This window comes from Protopterus annectens, chromosome 12.part0 (assembly GCF_019279795.1).
Source record: "Protopterus annectens isolate FY-2018-M chromosome 12.part0, PAN1.0, whole genome shotgun sequence".
Classification (NCBI taxonomy): Eukaryota; Metazoa; Chordata; order Ceratodontiformes; family Protopteridae; genus Protopterus; species Protopterus annectens.
This window is the reverse complement of record NC_056746.1, coordinates 923,747,284-923,768,346: the sequence shown is the minus strand read 5'-3', so window position 1 is coordinate 923,768,346 and position 21,063 is coordinate 923,747,284. Positions and strand designations below refer to the sequence as shown.

The 21,063-nt window shown below is 37.8% G+C and overlaps 1 protein-coding gene across 6 annotated transcripts in view; it reads left to right on the top strand.

Moving 5' to 3' along the window:
• RIPOR3 (RIPOR family member 3) overlaps positions 1-21,063 on the top strand; it is an 856,049-nt gene that overhangs the window by 623,016 nt on the left and 211,970 nt on the right. The gene's annotated exons all lie outside the window — the stretch shown is intronic.

Sequence of the window (21,063 nt, the reverse complement as noted above, 5' to 3'; positions counted from 1 at the left end):
CTACTTTGACCCTGACAGTATTAAAACTAATAATAATTTCATTAATGTATTTTTGTTGCAAAGAAAAAGTAGTCACAGCTAGTTTTCTAGCTTGTTTCACCCAAATACACATTAGTTTTACAAAGCCAGAATTACAGAAAATAAACAATAATCACAGTTTAAAAACACACCAATGAAGATGAATATGATAAATGGTTCACTCAAAACAGTGACAAAAATCTAAAACCACATAAAAAGTGAGCCAAAACACAGGGGTCTGATAAAACTCAAATTTTAATGCAGTGTAAGCCCTTTCATAGTCGCTTAAAATCTGCTTCTTCAGACATTATAGCAAATAAATCCCGCATTCTATAAAAGCAATTCAAAAACATCCTAACCAATCATAATATTTAATACATCAATATCCAAGCAACTATGTTACAATTCCGTCATTCTTCAGGCCCACTTAAAGCTACAGTGCCCTGCTTCCATAAATGCATCATATCTAATTGTATGTAAATATATATAAACACTTCTATAAAAACACAATAAAAATACAAAAAATTGTATATGTGTATATAAATCCAGAGAAGGCATTCGTAATAAATAATTACTTCAATATCATTTACGCAAACTCCTAGCTTTAAGAATAGGCTTCAGTGGGACTTTATCATTCAAACCCTTACCAATGTCCACCCTCATTCTAATAATCCATCTTGTCTCAGAGACTTCTGTTACATTTTCGATGTCACCACCATGATTATTTGGTTAGACTACTTCCATTATCAAAAATTTAAGTGCGTGTCAAATTATTTTGTGCTAAATGTTTGGTCAGAGCATTTGTAGTTATACCATTTTTAATACGGTACAAATGCTCCCTAATCCCATCCCTAAATGTCCTATTAGTTTTCCGTAAATAAAATGATACACATTTGCTACAGTACACTAAATAAATCACATTTGGAGTGTTGCAGCTAGCTTCAACTTTAAAAGTTAATACTCTCCCTGTATCTGGATGTTTAAAAGTCCCTGAGGAGTCTATATTTATTTAATATTATTTATTGACATTTGTTGACCGGGAAAGTCCACTGAGTCAAGAACCCATTTTCAGTGGAGGCCAGGGGAGAAGAGCTCCACAATTAATACAGTCAAATAAAAATATAGACACTTGATAAAAAAATTTTTAAAAGCGGAAATATGAAAAAATTAAAAAGAATTATAAAAGTAGAATACATAGACAATATAAACCTTATCAGTATGCATCAGAACTTGTATAAACATAGATAACAGTTGGTAGTATAGTACAAAGCTTGAGTTGTTTCTTTTTGGCATTGCATGAAAGAAAACATGGCAGTTCTTGCTGAACAGTTATAGCAGTAATAGAGCTGTTCTGCTGTCAGGGATATTTTCAACTATGGAACTGGGTTAGAAATAAGTAGTGAAGGTTTTATGGTAATTTGTTTGATTTGTATTGACCTTTGAGGTTACGTACGAAGTAAGATTTTAATGCTACTTTATATGTCTTTATACAGTCTATTTGGGTAATATGGGAGGGTAAGGAGTTCCATTTTTTAGCAATGCTATGGGAGAACAAGCATTGTCCAGCTCTTTTGTTGGGCTTGGTTATACTTAGTAGCAATTTGTTGGAGGATCTTAGAGTACGTGAAGGAATATAAATTTGTAGTACTGATGAGAGTGCTGGCAGGTATTTGGTTTATAAATTAGTTTATGGGCTAGCATTAGTTGGGTATAGCAAAGATAGTTTGGGAAATCCAACCAGCTCAGTTCAGAGATTGCTTGGCAGTGGTGTGAGCGGTTAGGCTTTCCTGAGGTGAATTTAGCTATTATATAGTAACAAGACTGAGGTATATTGCTGAGGGATGAGTGAAGGTTAGTAAAGATGGCACTACCATAAAGTAGATCAGGGATGAGTAAGGTACTTGCCAGTTTTGTTTTGGTGTTTTTGTCCATGTAAAGTTTATGAGAATAAAGTTTGCCAAGTTTAAAGTGTATTTTCTTTATTGTATTGAGAATGTGTGTTTCAAATGTGAGTTAGTTAATTGCAATGCCTAGTAGTTTGGCAGATTTTACTATTTCTATTTTAGTTCTATCTTTAGATAAGATAGAACTAAGATAGAAATAGTAATGAAGTCTATATCTGGTGGTTTGGAAGACAATAGTAGAAGTTTCTTGTTTTTTTTTTTTTTTTTTTTGGTGTTTAGTAGTAGTTGTGAATTGTTTAGCCATGATTCAATCTCTAAAAGCATTTTGAGTAGCCATGAGGAGGTCAGAGAAATTGTTTGAAGTAGAGATTCTCTAATCATCGGCATATTGGATAATTTTACCTAGTTGAAAGACTTTGTGGAGGTCATTAATAAAGATGTTGAAGAGTAATGGTCCCAGAATAGAACCCTGTGGGACTCCTATGTTGTTTGACAAATAATCATATTGGGCGTTATGCCACTTTACAGATTGTTGTCTATTTAAATATGATGTAAACCAGTTGAGGGATTTGGGGCCACAGCCAAGTTTTGTTAATTGGATCAGAAGTTTAGTATGTGATACTCTATCAAAAGCCTTAGATAGATCCAGTAGGATTACTGAAGTGGGGTGATTTGTATCTAAGGCTTTGTTGACAGTATCGGTGAATGAGAGCAGGGCTGTAATAGTGCTGTGCTCTGGGCGGAAGCCATGTTGAGTGGGAGACAGAAGATTATTATCAATGAGGTACTTGAGTAATTGTGTGTGTACACACTTCTCAAGGATTTTGGATAGTGCGGAAAGTATAGAGATGGGGTGATAGTTTGAGAGGTCGTGAGAGTTTCCACCTTTATGAAGTGGAGTAATAATAGATTTTTTCCATAGATGTGGAATGTGTCCTTCTGTGAGAGAGCAGTTTATAAGAATACTAACTGGATATGCATTTGCCTCTAGTTGTAAATATTCTGGGGGAAGGTTGTCTGCAGAAAGAGAGCATGGTCTGAGTTTTTTAATAGTTTACATATGAGAGATGTGGGTACTGATTGAATAGAAAATGAGTGAGTTGCAGAAGGATTGGAATTTTTGTCAAGAATGACTGGTGCATTGTCATTTGTATGAGATCAGTAGTATTCTGGGAGTATTGGTTTGGGCTTGTTGAGCAATCTTTGATTAATTTTTGCACCGTGGTAAAGTGGGTATTAAAGTCATAGGAAATTTGATTAGGGGTCTTATCAGGTGCAGGAGAGGGATTCTGTAGAGTTCCAGGGTTGAGAAGGGTGGAGACTGACTTCCAGAATTTCTTTGGATTATTTTGTAAGGTTGTTAGCTTAGAGGAGAAATAGTTTTGCTTTGTTTTTTTATCTTATATTACTAGATTATTGGCTCTGTTTCTTAGTTGTTTGAAATTAATTTCATTTTGTGGTGTTCTTTTTGACAAGTTTTCCATGCCTTGTCTTTATGAAGGATGCATTGTTTGGTCAGTTTTGTTAGCCATGGGGCATGATTCACTTTTGTTCGCTTGACATGTATGGGGGCTAAGCTAGTAATAGTATCCAAGAAGAGCTTATTAAAGTAATTAACTGCCTCATCTAGGGGGAGCGTTTTTAGTGGGAGCCAGTTATAGGTTTTTAGAATGCTTGAGAATTTATTTTGGTCAAAGTGGGTGAGGTTTCTGGATGTTTTATAGGAGTGTGTATTGACTGTATGAGTGTAAATCCTGTGGGTGTATGCTGGGAGGTGGTCACTTAGTATGTTGGATAGGGTGCCAGAGTTTGAGTAATTGTGGGGGTGTGTAACTAATATCCAATCTAATCTACAAAAATTGCATTTAGATCAGGTAAAATTCCCAGAACTATTTCCTTGCATCACATCATTTATTGTATTTCTAGGGTAACATAATATTCTCTTGAGATTTCTTATTTTTGAACAAAAAACTTGGTCTGTCCCCTACGAACTGTTTTATCTCTGAGTCGCTTGTTAGAATGGGCCAATACTTCATCACATCATTTACCAAATTGACATTACTTAAATAAAAAATGGGTACCCAAAGAACACCTTTATCTTTCTTATCAGTATTACTCCTTAGACTTTCGATCTCCAAAAAATAAGGTTTAGCTAGCGTAGATCTTAAATCTGGAACCTCGTTGAGAACAGTTTCAATATATCTCTCATTATACCCTCTCTGTCTAAATCTCCTTTTCAAACCACCCAGCTCATTCAAGAAACCTTATCGTCAGTATTTAACCATGAAGCTCTCAACCCTTGTCCTCTTACTGTGTTCTTAAAAATGTAAGTGGGATACATGCTCCTTCTATGTAGTAAAGTATTTCTGTAACATTCCTTCCTGTGAATCCTGGTACTTAAATTCCCATTTAACATTTTATAAATCCTCGCATCTAAAAAATCTATTTCATCATATGAGTTGTTCATACTAAATTTCAAAAATGATGTACTTGTGTGTAAACTTTCATAAAACAATGACAAGTCCCTTTAGGCAACTGCCCATATTAAGAAGAGAAGCCAGTTCCATCTAACCCTCTCCCCACTACTTACTAGAGAACAAACCTGACATAATGGACAGACAGTTTTCCTCCATTTCTCCAGCCAGCCTGATGGACATGGGCATCCTGAGGCAAAGTAGCAACTGCCTCATGTATACTGACAACCCATTACTCCTAAAACATACTAATACAATATATGAGAGATGTATATCCACTTTTCTGGAATCAATGCTCTCTCATGAAACAGCAAATCAGATACCAAATGGGTTGTCAGTGCACACAGACCACATCTTCCACAAACCAACAACAAAATGCACAAACCCACGTATGTGGCGGTACTCACTAGAAGTATACCAAAAGGACAGAGACCTCCCAAACACAAACCGTCTATACACAATGCAGTTCTAATAGCATCCAATACACATATAAACGCAAACATAACTGTCTCACCCAACAAGCTCCTAAGGCAAAATACCTCAAAACCAAATTCCTTGGTTGTAGGTGTCTCCATAGTAAGACACACACACAGATGTCCCACTCACCAGGCTGGACAATGAGTAGGTCACAGTCCACTGCCTGTTAGTGCCAGGATCCACCAAATTATGCACGCATTCAAGTCTCTCAACAAATACTGTTATGATTCTGTCCTAGTTCATGTTGGAGTGAACAACTTGAGACATACCTCACTGGACTATATGAAGAGACAAGGTATGTCCCTAGCCCTAAGCAGCACTCTACCTTCACCCAGAATGATGCATCACTACAAACAAAACATGATTGCCTTTAACAATTGGCTTTGCTTCTGGTGTCAGTCCAGTTGGTCCAGTATCTGTCAGCCTGGGATGACATGATTGCAAGATCACACTGCTTTGCTAGGGATGGTCTCCACCTGTCACATCTTGGCTTTCCATTTCTGTCTAAGGTACTTGCTTCCCTCATAGTGCCCTTTTAGGCAATGTTATAAGAACAAAATTCCCAATGCAGAAACATCTTCTAGAGACAAACTCAAGGTTATGCTGCTTAATGCTAGGAGTCTAAATCAGAAACTGCACTCCCTGGTAGCCGTACCCCTCATCTGTCCAGATTTTTGCTGAATGTCTAGATTTTTACCTCGTACTTTTGGTGTAGTCCACATACAATTTGTAGTTTCTGAAAAATCACTGGGATGATCTGAGGATTGAAGTCACTAAATAATGACATGCATTTCAGTTTCAGATTTCAAATCCTTCAGAAAGTATATGTTAACACAAACCCTGTTACTCAACTTTCTAAGTTTATAAGAGCAATATTTAAAATCTGTCCCTATTTTTGGGACTTTACCTCATTCTGTTGGGCTTTGTCCAGATTTCTTGTACTAAGAGGTTGAAAGGAATGCTGGTAGCACTCCTTACTTTGGAAGACACAGATGTCTGTGCAGTACCAGAGACACGGTTCAAGGCCACAGAAATTACCGCAGCCGCACAAGGCTACAATGCCTTCCACATGTTCAGACTGCAAAATGAACATGAAAGAACCTAAGGGGGAGGTGTATCCATCTTCATCAGACAAAAACACCTCAAGACTGGTTAAACAGTATGACTCCCTACAGCTACTCCAAGTCCAGCTAATTGTAGGAAAGACCCCCCCCCCTCCACCCCATTGTTAGCTATAGGTCCCCCACCATGAACCAGATAAACCCACACTGCCTACCTGAACCTACTTGAGTCACTCACAATACAGCTAAACCCCATAGTCATGGGTGACTTTAACTATCTGTCCACTGATTGGGCAACATATACAAGCACTAACAAGCTTCCCCTAAGGTTTCTGGACTTTAACACAATTGCTCTGGAACAGATAGCACCCCCACAAGAGGCTCAAATATCCTCGACCTAGTGCACACCAACATGGGAAATTGCTGCACCACCCCACGTATGGCACCATCCCTGATTAGGTCAGATCACAGAGCTAGTTTTTTCAAAGTAAAGATCACAACTAAATGAACAATGAAAAGCACCAAACAAAGTAAAAAAAACAGACACCAACAAATTCAGTCCAAGAACTTCAGCCAAGTATGAGACACCGACAAGTTGTTTCCAAACAAAAGATCACAACTAACACCTCCTCCCCCTGGAGCAAAAAGGTTAAAAAAATTCTGTAAAGCAAACTATAGTCTCCTACACAATGGCATAAATAGTTTCAAATACTCACTCACCACTGATAGTAATGACTCCTATACTGAGGAGTACACTAATGCCATGTATAAACAACTATACCACTGTACAGCCATACCTGAATGGATTAAATGAGGATCCTCACGAAAAAACAAGCCACCCTGGTGGACATCCCAGCATAAATAGGTTATACAACAAGAGAAAGAAACTGCTGTCAAAGAACAAGAAGGAAAGGTCTCAGCAGGGGAAAAACACCCTTCACAACTTGAATAATCAAATTGAATATCTTAAGTCCTCCAAAGCTAACTACGAAACCAAATTAGTATCCCTGGTTAAGGATAATCACAAAGCATTCTATAACTACATCTGAAATCTTAAAAGGAAGGCTCAAATTTGCATTGAACTAGTAGTGGATGGTACCACTCACACAAAACCTGTGAAAATTGCCAACCTACAAGCAGACAGGTTTAGCAAAAACGTCACTCCACTGTCCCCACCAATCATACCTCAAAATATACCTGTCACCAGTCCCCTGCCAAGCATCTCCAAACAGTAGGTCATAACCCCCCTCTGCAAGGCCAAAAATACACCGTCTGTGGGACCGAACAACATCCCCAGGCTGCTTACTAAACGGTCTAAAACAGGAGCTGGCAGAACCATTGGCTACTCTTTTCAACCACAGTCTAAGTACTGGCTTTGTCCCACCCGAATGGAGAACTGCAACTGTAATCTCTTTGCACAAACAGGGTCCCTCAACCAACCCTGGGAATTATAGAAGCATAATCCTAACCAGCCTTATCTGTAAAACCATGGAAAAATCATCATGGACCTAATCAACAAGGATATAGGAGACCTTCAAATTCTTGACCCCCACCCTGTTTGACTTCATTAAAGGCAGATCATACTTGTTAAACCTGGTGGACTTCTTTGAAAATGTCTCCAAATCCTTGGATGAAGGCAAAACAGTACATATTTCCTATCTCGACTTGGCCAAGGCCTTTGACACTATCCCCCACTCAGGCATCATAGATAAACTCACCCAGCTGGGGATAAACCCATACATATTAGATGGGTAGCCAACTGGCACACCAACAGAATGCATACAATCAAAGTAGGAGATTCCACCTCTACCAGCAGACCTGTTACTACTGGTGTTCCACAAGGATCTGTGCTGGGTCCACTTCTGTTTGGACTCTTTTTCTCAGAAGTTACCAAGTTTACTGATGACTGGAAACAAGGTGCAATCATTGAATCCTAAAATGATGCCACAGCAGTACAAAAATTGCTTACACAGACAAATGATTGGTGCCAAAGCCACCGACTTAAATGTAATGCAAAAAAATGTATTATCATCCCCTTCATTAAAGATGAAGTCCCACCAAATTGCAACATTAACAATACCCCCCTAAGTTCAAACCCAGTGGTGAGAGACTTGGGAACACAGGTTGATAGCAGCCTTAATGTTGATTATCATGGGTCCACACTGGTGAGGAAGGCCTTCTACATTGCCCATCTCATAAGTAAGGGAATAGCATCCAAAAAGGAGGTTATAACATCTCTGTACTCGTTCCTCATCAGACTAATAATAGAGTGCAATTCTCCCTTCTATATGTACCTCACCAAACACCTGCAGCAACTGGAGAGACCTCAGAGGTTTCTCACCAAGAAAATTCAAGGCCTTCATCACATGACCTACACGTACAGACTGAAGGCTCTGTCACTATACTTTGTATCGTATCGACTGCTTAGAGGCAACGTGTGCCTGGCCTACAGAGCAGTCTCAGAGCCTGCCTTAATGGGAATTCTGCACAACTGAAAATCTAATGGTTCCAGACTCACTCAGTCTAGCAACCTTAACCTAGACTGCTACATAAGCAGAACTTGCTGGAGAGACAGATCTCCTAGAGGCTGCCAATCCTTTGGAACAAGCTCCCAATTCAAGTTAAACAGAGCTCCTGAATGACCATATTTAAGCATAACTTGATCAATTGGCAATTGGATGGGAAACTGTAAATTCTCCCCGGGTGTTTCACTTATGTCCCTCTTGGATAGGGGTAGTAGGCGCTGATCATAAATTCATGCACTAATATATGCTGTTTCTCTCAGTCTGTGAGGGAACAAGGGTAAAACATGGTTAGGCTTCTAAAGGCCATAGGGCGAGTAGCCTAGTAACCTTCTATGTTCCTATGGAATCCCATACCTTGTGTTTGTGAGGTAAATAACTTAAACATTGTCCCACCTCCCAACCCCAAGTTAATTAAAGCCAATAACCTCTTTGTTAACATGATGTGCAGAACACTGAAGTGTTAAATGATATAATACTTCTGTTATTTTCCTAGCCTGTGAGTTACATTTACTACCTTCTGTACTAACTTTAATGACTTTCCTTATGACTTTCTATGTTTCATTTTCTCAGCTACCCCAGATTTAGTCAAAGCATGCCAGAATCCTACAGTCAACCTCCGTTTCCCACTTCTGAATTAACTTTATTCTGCTCTCCTTTTTTGTACTCCCACCAAAGTTATTTTTCTGTTGTCCCTTACAACTAAATTACACTTTAGTTCACTTTCAACTTCAACCATATCTCTTCTTTAAAACTCACATGCTCTGTATACTTCATTACTTGTACTTTGAAGAGAAAAAATAGATCTTCCAATCTGCTACAACTGTCCTTGTTTTTTTTTCATTCCCAGTTTTTACTCCAGTGTTAGAATCATTGATACAGCCGCATAGTTGCAACTGTTTAAATGAATGAATATGGGGAATTGCGATCCACACTGAATACCAGCAATCACATATGTGTTGCAGGTATTAAGGCTCTGAAACGTGCAAATGCAAGTGGCAATCATACCTCACAACTTTCCATCTCCAAAATGAGGAGCACTGGCCTTCATAATGTGGAACAAATGAGCAAAATGTCATAGGGAGGGAGGATTTCTAAGACAAACAGCTGTGGAAAAGTAAATAAATGTATTGAATTCATTTGGCAGTAGAAGCAACCAAACTTGCAAATAACCGCGAGAATAACACTAGCACATTTTTAAGTACAACAACTGAAAAACTTACAGAAAGTGGGATTTCAAGGTGCAGTAACATATTTTAACATAACGAGTGACAGGGTTAGTGCACGCAAACAGTGCAGAATGTTGTGTAGCCTGTAATTGTCCTTCAAGTGCCTTGTGCTCTTTTTTTTTTTCTTCACTTATTGTTCAGACAATCTTCTCTTGCTCTCCGTCAGGTACATTCGCAGTCATGATGGGAGACTGTTAGAAGAGACGCTCAGGTTGTTAGGGTTGTCAAGTCACCTGACTGGGTCCTCTTGAGTGTGCCATCATAACTTGTGAAACAAAGTGGAAAAATAAATACCTAAAGGAAAATAAAGCCTCTGTGGGTTGAAATCGGAAAAGGTACAAGCAAATGAGGTACGTTCTCAACTGTGTACCACTTTTGCTGTATATTTTCTGATTTCAACTGAAACAGTTAAAAAGCTATTTTTTTGTAACAGCATGCATGACTACATATAAAAAAGGGGGGGGGGGCATGTGTCCCTGCGCCAAGTTCTAAATCTGCCACTGGTCAAGGTATTACAAACCCTAAACATTTGAAAAAATTATGAAAAGGGAGCAGATCTGTCCATTAAAAACCCAGAGAACAGGACTTTGTACGACATTCCACCGAATGGAAATGCACAAAACTAGATCTTGCATCATGGAAGCTGCAGTGGGCCCCATAGTATTCTGAAAGATGAGAAATGGTTTGACAATATGGCAAGCTGAAGACAACAGTGGCATTTATACTGGAGATATACAGGACTAGACTCAGTTCCATAGTTTTGCTACACTACATGCAGTATTAGATAATTTGGTAACAGTAATTAGTGATTTTTCTCTACAGGATACAATTCCATTCAGGAAGTAATGTATTAAGTTGTTAAGGGCTGGGCATTTTTCTGCCTTTTAGAGAAGGCTGTGTATTGTAGTTAGCTGAGAAAGCGCTAGGTTGATGTCTTAGTTCTGACAAGTTTAATTCTCTGAGGTCTAGGCAACGTTGTGTAATATTATTATAGTTTACTGTAAATTTGGCCATTTTATTATATCATTGATCAAGTTTGGACAGTTATGAGATTTGAAGGTTAGTAAAGACTGGTGCACAATAGAAGAGAAATGGCAGTAAGAATGTAGAGGCTGTACATATTCTGGCTATATCGATGAGTTGGGTTTTAATTCTGTATAATGTATCAAGTTTTGTATGATTTTTTTAACTACATGTGATACATGGTGGTTGAATTTCAACTAGTCATCTATGATGATGCCCAGTAATTTTGTGTGGTTTACTTGTTCTTTCATGATGGTGTTGGCAGAGACGATAGTTGATGGTGTTGTTTCAGTTAAGATGTATTTTGGAGCATAGCGCAGTAATTTCGTTTTTTTAATGTTTAGTAGTAGTTTTGAATTGGCCATGTTTAAACTGATAAGAAGGATTGTTACGTAAGATCTTAGAGTTGAGAGAGAGATATTTGGCAGAGCAGATTAAGGCTGATTTCATCAGTACATTGAACTAGAGTAGCATTTTTTGTAACAGTGTAGAGGTGTATAGGTTATTGAGGAGTATGTTGAAGACTCTGGGGCCTAATAACAGAGCCTTGTGGAACATCAATAATTACAAGGGAAGAACTTGGAGAAATCATTTTTCCATTTCATTGCTTGTGCTCTATTTTGAGATGTAGCTATGCAACTATTGCAGTGAAAAGTTGGTGAGCCCTAAGGATGAGAGTTTATGAAAGAGTTTCTGATGGGAGATGGTCTCAAAAGCTTTTATTCAGTGTAGGAATATGGTGGAGACCAAGCATCTAGCATTTCTATGGTTGTTGACAGTATTAACAAAATTTAGTAAAGCTGTGGTTGTGCTGTGATTAAGGGAAGCAATATTGGATTGAAGACAGAAGCTGTTCATCTGGTAGATAGATGAGAAATTGCTTATGAATACATTTTTATATTATTTCTGATAGAGGGATAAGATGACATTTGATTCTAATCTTGTACAGTGGTATAATGAATGATTTATTTTTTCCATAGAGAAAGGACTTTATTTTCTGACATGGATCGATTTATCAGAATTAAAACTGGATATACCTGTAATGCTATATGATATTTTCCAGGCAGACTGTCAGGGGCAGTTGTAATAGGCTTTAATTTTTTGAGGTATTTTTTGAAAGTATCTATGGGAACTGGATGGAAGAAGACATTATGAAGAAAGTTACTGGATTGAGTAGGGACATCAAGAGCTTGATTAGTCACCTGGTTGATTAATGACTATATAAAGTAAGTGTTAATTTGTTTCTGTGCATTGTGTGGGCTGTGTAGCTTGTCCTGGATTTAGAAGTTTATTGACTGAGTGCCAGAACAGTTTTGGATTATTAGTGTATTTGAGTGGTTAAGTAATAAGATTTCTTATCTTTGGTGAATCCGTTGTTTTGTTAGATTTTTTAGTTGTCTGTTTGCTAACAAAGTGGTGACTGTTTTATTTTTTTCCCCAGAACTTCCATGTTTTGTCTCTTTGTTTCATGAGTTGTTTAGTTGCCAAGGATAGACATGGGAAGGATTGGTTTGACTATTTTTTTATTTATTTATTTTTTAATTTGGGGGGAGTAGTGTGCTTAAGAGCACCTTGGAAGATTTTATTGAAGTCAGAGAGCATCCTCTATGGGGAGAGTCCTTAGTGACTCCCAGTTAGGGAGATGTAGCGTATTAGCTGTCCACATGAAAAGTTGTAAGTTTTCTTTCCAGGCTGTAATGATGTGTTTTGGAGGTGCTGCCTGGTAATTTATGGTGTAGATAGTAAGCAGTCACTTAGGTTGTCTGACAGAGTTCAATGGAATATCTGTTTGGAGAATATGTCAGGATCCAGTCATGGGTAGATTGTCTGTATTGGCTTTGTTATATGTATTTTGTGTGGTTATAATCTGAGTAAACTTGCATAAATGTCTATTATTGGTTGGATTTTCAGACTGTATGGTTTGCCAGATTATATTAGCATCATCCAGTACTACGGTTTCTTGAGGGATCTACCAGAGAATATCTTCCTGTGTTTGTGTTGTTACCTGTGAGTATGTGTGTGTGTGTGTGTGTGTGTGTGTGTGTGTGTATATATATATATATATATATATATATATATATATATATATATATATATATATATATATATGTATATATATATATATACATATATACATACATATATATATATATACACACACACACACAACACACACCCATGACAGTGATTGTATTGTGATCATTTCATTTTAATATGGTTTGTAGGATTTCTGAGTTAGAGAAAGTTGGCAGGATGTGAGGGAAGAGGAATAAATCTATTATGTTTTTGTAGAAAATAGCAACACCTGCAGATTTTTTTGGGTCTGTCTAATCTGATAAGGTTATTGCCTGTTGGGGCAATTTCTTCATTTTTTTGTTTCCTGGTATATCCAGGTTTCTGTGGGAACTAAGAGTGTATTGTTATTCATGCATGCATTTTGTGGAGTTTGTTATAAATACTTCATTTTATTATTTTTTTTCATAAGCTGGCATGGTGTATATGAAGGCAAGGGTGGGCCTAAGGGTGTGGTGGTAGTGATGAAAGAGCTGATGGGAATATGCTGTCTGCTGCCTGAGTATGCTGAGTTGGGATGGTGTTTGGGTGGATGTCACCACTGTTTTATGGTTATGTAGGTATAATGGTATGGGTAGAGGCATTGTTGCTTGATTTTTATGTTTCATACCCAGTTTGTGAGTAAGTGGCTGTTGCTTTGGATAATTGTACTTGAACAGTAGGTTACAAGACTGCTGATATACATAGGGTGCAACAGGGGATATAAGAGTGCTGATATACATAGGGTGTAATTGGCAGAGGACACAATATAAGAGTTTTGTGGAATTGAGGGTTATTTATGTAGGTGGGATCTTAAGTAAGGGAAGTACTAGCATGAGAACCTGTAGAGAGTTTCTAAAGTGTAAAAAATTATCAGGTTTTAAAGGGTAGAGAATGAGGAAGTAATTAAGATAGGAAGTAAGGAGGTATTATTTAGGAAAAGGTAGAAGTTGAAATGTAGAATAAGACATTGTGTTTAGTCTGCAGGCTTATAGGTGGTCTTGAAATATGTGGGTGTTTGAGTATAGGTGTGGGAAATACTGATTGTGGAATACTGACTGATATGAAGATAAGTGTATGTGGAGAGGAGTATGTTGGTGTAGAATAGATATGGTAAGGAAGGGTAGTAAGCAAAAATTACAAAGTTAGTTGTGGATGGATGGAGGTATAAAAGGTAGAGAGATAATGGAAACATTGACAGAGGAAAATAGAGAGAAATAATTTGTATATGGGAGAAGACTGCAAAAGTGAATGGAACAGGGAGTTTTGCTCATGAATGACTAAGAGGTACTGTTGGGCAGTGGTCTTAGTAAGAGAGGTATAGTACAAAGCAGTATGGGAGGAGGAAAGGCTGTTTAGGAGTATGCTAAATGTTTGGAAGTAGGGAATAGGTAAATAGAAACAGGATTGTTTTTTGACAGTGATAAAGTTGTTTGGGGAGGTATAGAGCATAGGCATTACAAGTCATAGGTGTAGGTGGGAAGTGTAATTGTAGTGTAAGGTGTGGGGTGGGTGGCAATTGGGGTAGGGTTGGTGAGCAAAGCAAAGATGAGCATAGTGAGCTTCCCACCCTCAGGTCTTTTACCACAGAACCAAAACTTGCAAGGCTAGCCCACTTGTCAAAAACCTAGAATAAAAAGCAAAACACTGCACTGAGCCTTTCAAAAATGTACACTTTAAAATTTAGCACTTTTGTCACAAGACTTACGCAGAATTTAAATTAGAGTTTTACCAAAACCACATATACATACATCTATACAAACAAATCAACTGAAAGCACATAGTAACCACTTAACCAACTGTAATGGGAAATGTCTACTACATGTTAAAAACTTAAACATTTACTATATTAATGAAGTTGAATGTCAAATCTCAGTTAAAATAAACTGATCTTAATTTGTATAATCTTTCCAAAACATTAACTACAGAGACTGTCAGTATAGTGGGTGTTCTGTAATTCTCAAAGAGATGCATAGTAGAACAAATTTCTTTCATTTAGTGAAGGCAGACGAGAAGAAGCTAGGGATACAAAGAAACTGGCTTATACAGTGTAATCTAATGGTCAAGTGAAAACTTCGGTAAGTGGTCTGTGGTGTGCAAGGATTACTGCTTTGGTGGCATGTCATAGCCACTTTCCATCATAGGCATGCATGTATTGATTAAAATATATTTAACATATCTGACCTCTCATTTGTTCTGTATACATCTGACTTATAAGTACCAGTGGAACCAAAACATCTTAATGACTCATTAGCAATATTAAATAACAATTTACATATCCTTATCTTACAGCAGGAGAAACTCTAGTTACTACATTTCAACAATATATTTTATAAGTGTGCTTTTTCAATATACATATCTATTAATATTTGTGTATTATCATTGCCCACTTCATCTCTTTGAATCATAAACATTGTGTTGCAATTATCAAATGTTTGCCTACCTTCTATAAATCCATACTGATCCAAGTTTATTATTCTTGACAACATCTTTCCCATTCTTTTTGTTAAACTCTTCATAAACCCTTTTGTAGTCATGATTCAGAATCAAAATGATTATGTGAACCTGGATCAAGAGGAACTTCCCCTCCTTTGTTATAACTAACACCACTGATTCTTTGAATGTTGAGGGCACATCCACACCTAGAAAATATATTGTTGAAGTGTACTAACCAGACTCCTTGGTTATAAGTAGCATCACTGCCTCTTGTAATATTGAGGGCACATCCACACTTATAAAATATATTGTTGAAATGTAGTAAGTAGACTTTCATCATCTCCTGCTCCTTTGTTTTCCACATTTCTGCAGGGATTCCATCACTACCAGGAGTTTAACTCGTATTCTGACTTTTTACTGCTTCTTTGATTTAGTTTCCTTTATTTTTGATGTCATTGCACCCTTTCTACTTTTTTTTTAACACAAGAAGTTGTGTTTGTCTCAAATATGTTACCATTTTCTGTGTGCTACTCTAAACTTCTGTATCATGTACATATAGTGTATTGTAATAATTTACCACTGCATTCATAATTTCCTGGAGGAACTTTGACCCTACATTTCTCATATTTCCAGAGTTTAGTTATCATTTCCGCCTTTTGTTGAATCAAATATTGAGCTAATAACGTTGTTGCTCTGTGCTTGTTGTCAAAAAATATTTGTTTTAAAACTATTGCTCTGTCCATTCATTCTACGTACTCTTGCATATACATTCCACATTCTTGCAATTGTTCTTCAGCCTGTTTGTATTCTACTTATTCTTTTTTGCTTCAGTAAATCCTTTTCTTTTTAACCCTTCTAGATATCTACTGGGATTCTTTCCATATCCCACTTATTTCCATTGTCACTGCATTTCTGATCTTCAGTTTACAATTATCACAGTTTGTTGCAAACTATTCACTGCTTAGGTTCAAATCTACTAATATTTTAGCTAAGGTTTCATTAAATAGCTTCCTTTTCAGCAAAAGTACTGGAAAATGTCAGTGTTTAACACAATAGACTTTTCCTTGCCTGCAGAATTTACTTTGTATAGGTGCAGGGTCTGACAGTATCATCGTATGTATTTTTAAGGGGTGCCCCACATTACTGTGTTCCTTCAATATGTGATATCTATGTGATTTTGCTCAAGAACCATATTTTGTTTAAAAAAATGTGTATATTCCACTTCATTCTGTGTTATTTTTCATTGCATCTATAAGTCCAAATACATGCATATCTTTCTCTTAAGTATCTTTCCTCATCCAGTAGTCTGTGACATCTTGGCCCTCCAGAGACATCTTCATTATTTCCTATAGTGTTCGAGTCTCCTGCTGCTATTATATGTTGTGGCTGAAAGACTATAACTTCTCACATAATAATCTGAATATCTTATCTCACTGCTGTTGGTGTAATATGTAGTGCGGTCCGTGTATTTCATATAACCTGCCAGCAACATCTCACCACTGTAAATCTTCCCTGCCTGCCATTCATTTGTTCCTTAATCTTTCATCCTATACTCTTTTTAATAAATGCTAAGAGCCTTTCTTTTCACTGTACTTCTGTTCCAGCAAAGAAACCTTCCTTCTCACTTAGCTTTCATGTTCTTTTTGATGTGGGTGCATTTCCTATTACATTATTATCTGTGCATAACTGTTGTAAATAAGTCAATGCCTTCTCCTATTTTGCTGACATCTAATCCATTAACATACCAAACAAATGTCAAATTGTTCTATAGTAAAGCTTATTATTTATTTTATCTAATTTATATTCTTTGTCTTTCTATTATACGCTAGCCATTCATAGTCTATTTCTTTTATTTTTTGTGTAATAATGGCCCTGCTGAACCTGGTTTTGCAGAACATATTATTTACTACCTCTCTATCAAAGAAAAAAAGCAACTTAACAGCAACAGACCTACCAATCCGTATAATCAGCAGCATAAAGTTGCTTCCAGTCCTCTCTAATTAGACTGTTCTGGAGAACAGTTGTAATAAATCACTGATCTGTTTACCTCACTTGCTTGCAGCATTTATTTCTGAAGTTGTCCTACATTCTTCTGTATTCATTTCTAAAGGCATTTTCATCCTTGTTGTCATTTTCTGTACCTTTCATTAGATTTCCAAAAACTGTAGTTCTTTTCAAGAGGTCAACCTTTTACTAGCCAGACACAGCAACTCCATTGCCTTGAACTCGAGCACACTTTGCAAGGAGAGCAAGTTGCATTCCATTAACACTGGAGACCGTTCAGTCTGTTTAAGAATCTTTTTTTCTGAAGCCGGACAATAAATGTATATTTAACAAAGTAAAATACAATATAAAACGAATGTTATTTTCACTGAGTTACTGATGACATCTTTTACATTTTCTTTTAAACTAAATACCTTGTCCATACCCAGATTTCTCTGCATTTCACCAAATTCCTCCAGTCAGCATTAATAGTGCATTATTTTTGTTAATCTTGCTATCTAGCCTACTTTCAGTCAACATACATGTCTCATTAACTTTGTACACATTCTTAGAGGTAGTGCATGCATTATCGGAGCTAACTTTATATGCTATTGTTTACTGGTTCCCATCCCAAAATGGTTTCGAGGTCACTCTGCAGGCCTTGGCTTCCAACTCTCTCTGTAGGTCCGTGGTTAGGGAAGGTAGAATCCATAAGACTACAGAGGAGTTGTCAGTCAACTGAGCACCCCCACAGCTGCCTGCCATGTCCTGGTCCCACTTCCTTTGGCACCACTTCCAACTTAAGCTCAAGTCTATGGCCAAAATTAAAAGGACATTTTCCTTGCCTCAGCCTAGGCCTTCTGGTTCTCAACCCCAACAGGCCTACCGGGAGGACCTATTTAGACTGGCTGAAGGCCTCACTCAGATTGTAACTTCCAGAGAACAGTCCTATTAGACTTCCTGCAACTACAGAATCTTTTTCTGGGAAAAGAAAGGACACCTCCCCAAAATACTTCAGATTCACTTGACTCTGGTGAGGATGAATTGAAGTATGTAGACAAAATTTCTACTGGTATCTTAGATTGATTGTCTGCTAACCTTGCTTCAGCATCACCACATGAGGAATTCACTTTTGGGCAAATTCTCTATAAAATGTTAGTTTTCCATTGGGAAAGTCAGGACTACCTACAGTCTAAAAAGAGGGTTAGAAAATTTTTGAAACTCCCTGAGCATAAACCTTTGGCTATTCCTCCAGTTCTGTAAATTGTGGATGTTGTCAGAATGGACTCCTCCCTGCAGCTTGACTCCCAAACACCTGCTGCTAGGAAACTAGACTGTTTTTATATGGTCCTGGGCTCTCACAAATATCGTTTTTTAGTAACTCCATTGTGGATCCTGAGGTGCTGACTCAGGGTCCCAAGGGCAGCACTTCTTGGAATACCTTAGCAAATGACAAAGAAGGGAGGACCCTTGACAGGTTTGGCAAAAAAGTATATACTTCTGCTACCTGGACCAGGGGAGCTTTCAGTTGCTAGTTTCATATGGTAAAGTTCCAGGAAACTCTGCTGGACCAAATGAAGAAAACACTAGAAGTTACTGAGGACAGAGCTCTCTCCAAAGAATTTCTGGACATCTGCAACTGCTGTTCCCAAGTTGCTAAGCATTCTTTACGCAATATAGCTCTAATGGTTTGAAAGCATCAAGAAGAGCTGCCACCTCTGGGTCTTTTATTTGTAGGCATGCTTGGTTAAGGGAACAAGCCCTTCTAGAGCAAGTTAAGCCTGAGATTGTAGATGCACCTCTGGTATTTGTTTGGACAGAAGACTGAAGCTATTTTCAAAAAACTGGAAGAGAAGGTGTAGCTATGCATACTGTCAAGGACTTTCTGTGGGTTCAGCCACCCAGATTTACAGAAATTGTCCTGCAAAGCCCTTGTCCTTTCTTTCCACTCCAGCTAGACAAAGAAGGGTCAGAAGGGATAGACCTCAAAGGCAACTAAAGAGATGGCAAGCAGACTATACTCATAGACCTAGTGGGCTGCAAACCCAGAGGTCCAGTAGGGAGTAACCATGACTCAGCTGGACATTTCCCTGTTCCTTTCCATCCACCCCAACCTCTCTCTCCATGCTCTACAAAACTAGGGGTAAGGCATTTCCTCTTCCAGGAATGATAAAAAAAAAACTACTCCGGACAAATGGGCACTGAATATTATAAAACCAGGTTACAAACTAACTTTTGGCTCTCTGTCAAAGCCAACAAGTATTCCCTCTGTTCCAAGAAACCAAATTCAGGAGGCTACAGCTCAGGTAAGTCTGCTGTTGCTGTAGGGGTACATAGAAAGTATCTGCCCACTAGAAAAGAATATTCACAGAAAAGAAAGAACATGGAGACCCATATTAGACCTTTCAAGATTAGCAGGTTCTTACTAGTTCCCATGTTTAAAATGTTACCTCTGCAGAAACGTCTGCCAATGTTATCATCCCACGCATTCATGGTCATTCTACATATTAAAGATGCTTACCTATAAAGTCCCATAGCAAAATATCACAAGATATTGTGTTCTGACTGAGAGTGCTACTGAAACAACTCAAAATATAAATTGATAAATATATTTTTTGGCACTTCTTTCCAAAGTTCTACAGCATTCTAATTGCTTTTGCTTGATTGATTTAGATCATATTTGCTGGCTTCTGATCTGTGTTGAAAGTGTTATTTTTCTGAGTGGAAAGTGCTATTTTTCCCCCACCCTTAATCCTGCTCTGTTAAATATTGGCCAAACAACTTGTGTGTTTTATCTAATTGTCTCAAGGCTTGCTGGTATAATTAAGATTCCCTATTTGTTACCTCTGCATTCATCGCTTGAATCTAATTGAGTTCTGACTGAGAGTGCTACTGAAACAAATCAAGATATAAATTGATAAGTATATTTTTTGGCACTTCTTTCCAAAGTTCTACAGTATCCTAATTGCTTTTGCTTGATTGATTTAGATCTATATTTGCTGGTGTCTGATCTGTGTTGAAAGTGCTATTTTTCTGAGTTGATTTTTCCCCCCACCCTACCGTCCGTATTGGTGTTTTCTTTTTATACTTGTTGGCTTTGAAATTGCCCACCCCTACTGTATATTTGATCTGTGACACTCCTCCCAGTCTAGTGTCTTTAGCTCATTCTACCTAATACTGAGAGAAAAAAAATGTTTGCACTTTATTCATCTGCTTACTGTGTTTGTGTTTCTTCCTACTTTTTTATTTTGCTCTTGCTGCATGTTCTTAAAAATACTTAATAGCATTTATTCTGCTGCATTTATTACTGCTTGTTAGTAACCGATTAAATTGCAACTGTTATTCTAAGCCTTTGGATTACGCACTTGGGCTTTAGACTAGTTGTTTCACATTAGGAAAGTTCGTGGTCTGCACTGCTGTGGCAGGACAGGAAGCTTCCATCCTTCTGAGTTGGGAGTTGCTGATTGAAGGCTTAGTGTCTGTTCTAAAGTGTATTACTTCTGGTTTAAGCACTTGGGCTTTGGGCCAGTTTTTTACATTAAGAAGGTGTGGTCTGCACTGTTGTGGGAGGCTGGATTCTGCCCTTCTGAGCTGGGAAATTCTGGTCACAGGCTTATTGTGCCTGCTTATTTGAACTGTTTCTTTCTGAAATTGGTGCGCCTTGTTGCTGCAGCATAGACCAGATTCAGGCCTGCTGAATCTAGCTTTGTTTGTATAACTTGAGCACTGACCCAGGCCATATTTTTTGGAGAAGGCTCCCCTGCACCCTGGTAGCAGGAGTGTGCAGTTAGAACTTGTCTGATTGAAGACTGCTGGAGCAGGGCTCAGTTTTGAGCTTTTTTCTGGTTAATTGGGTAACTTTAAATCAGTTTGTTTTCTATTGT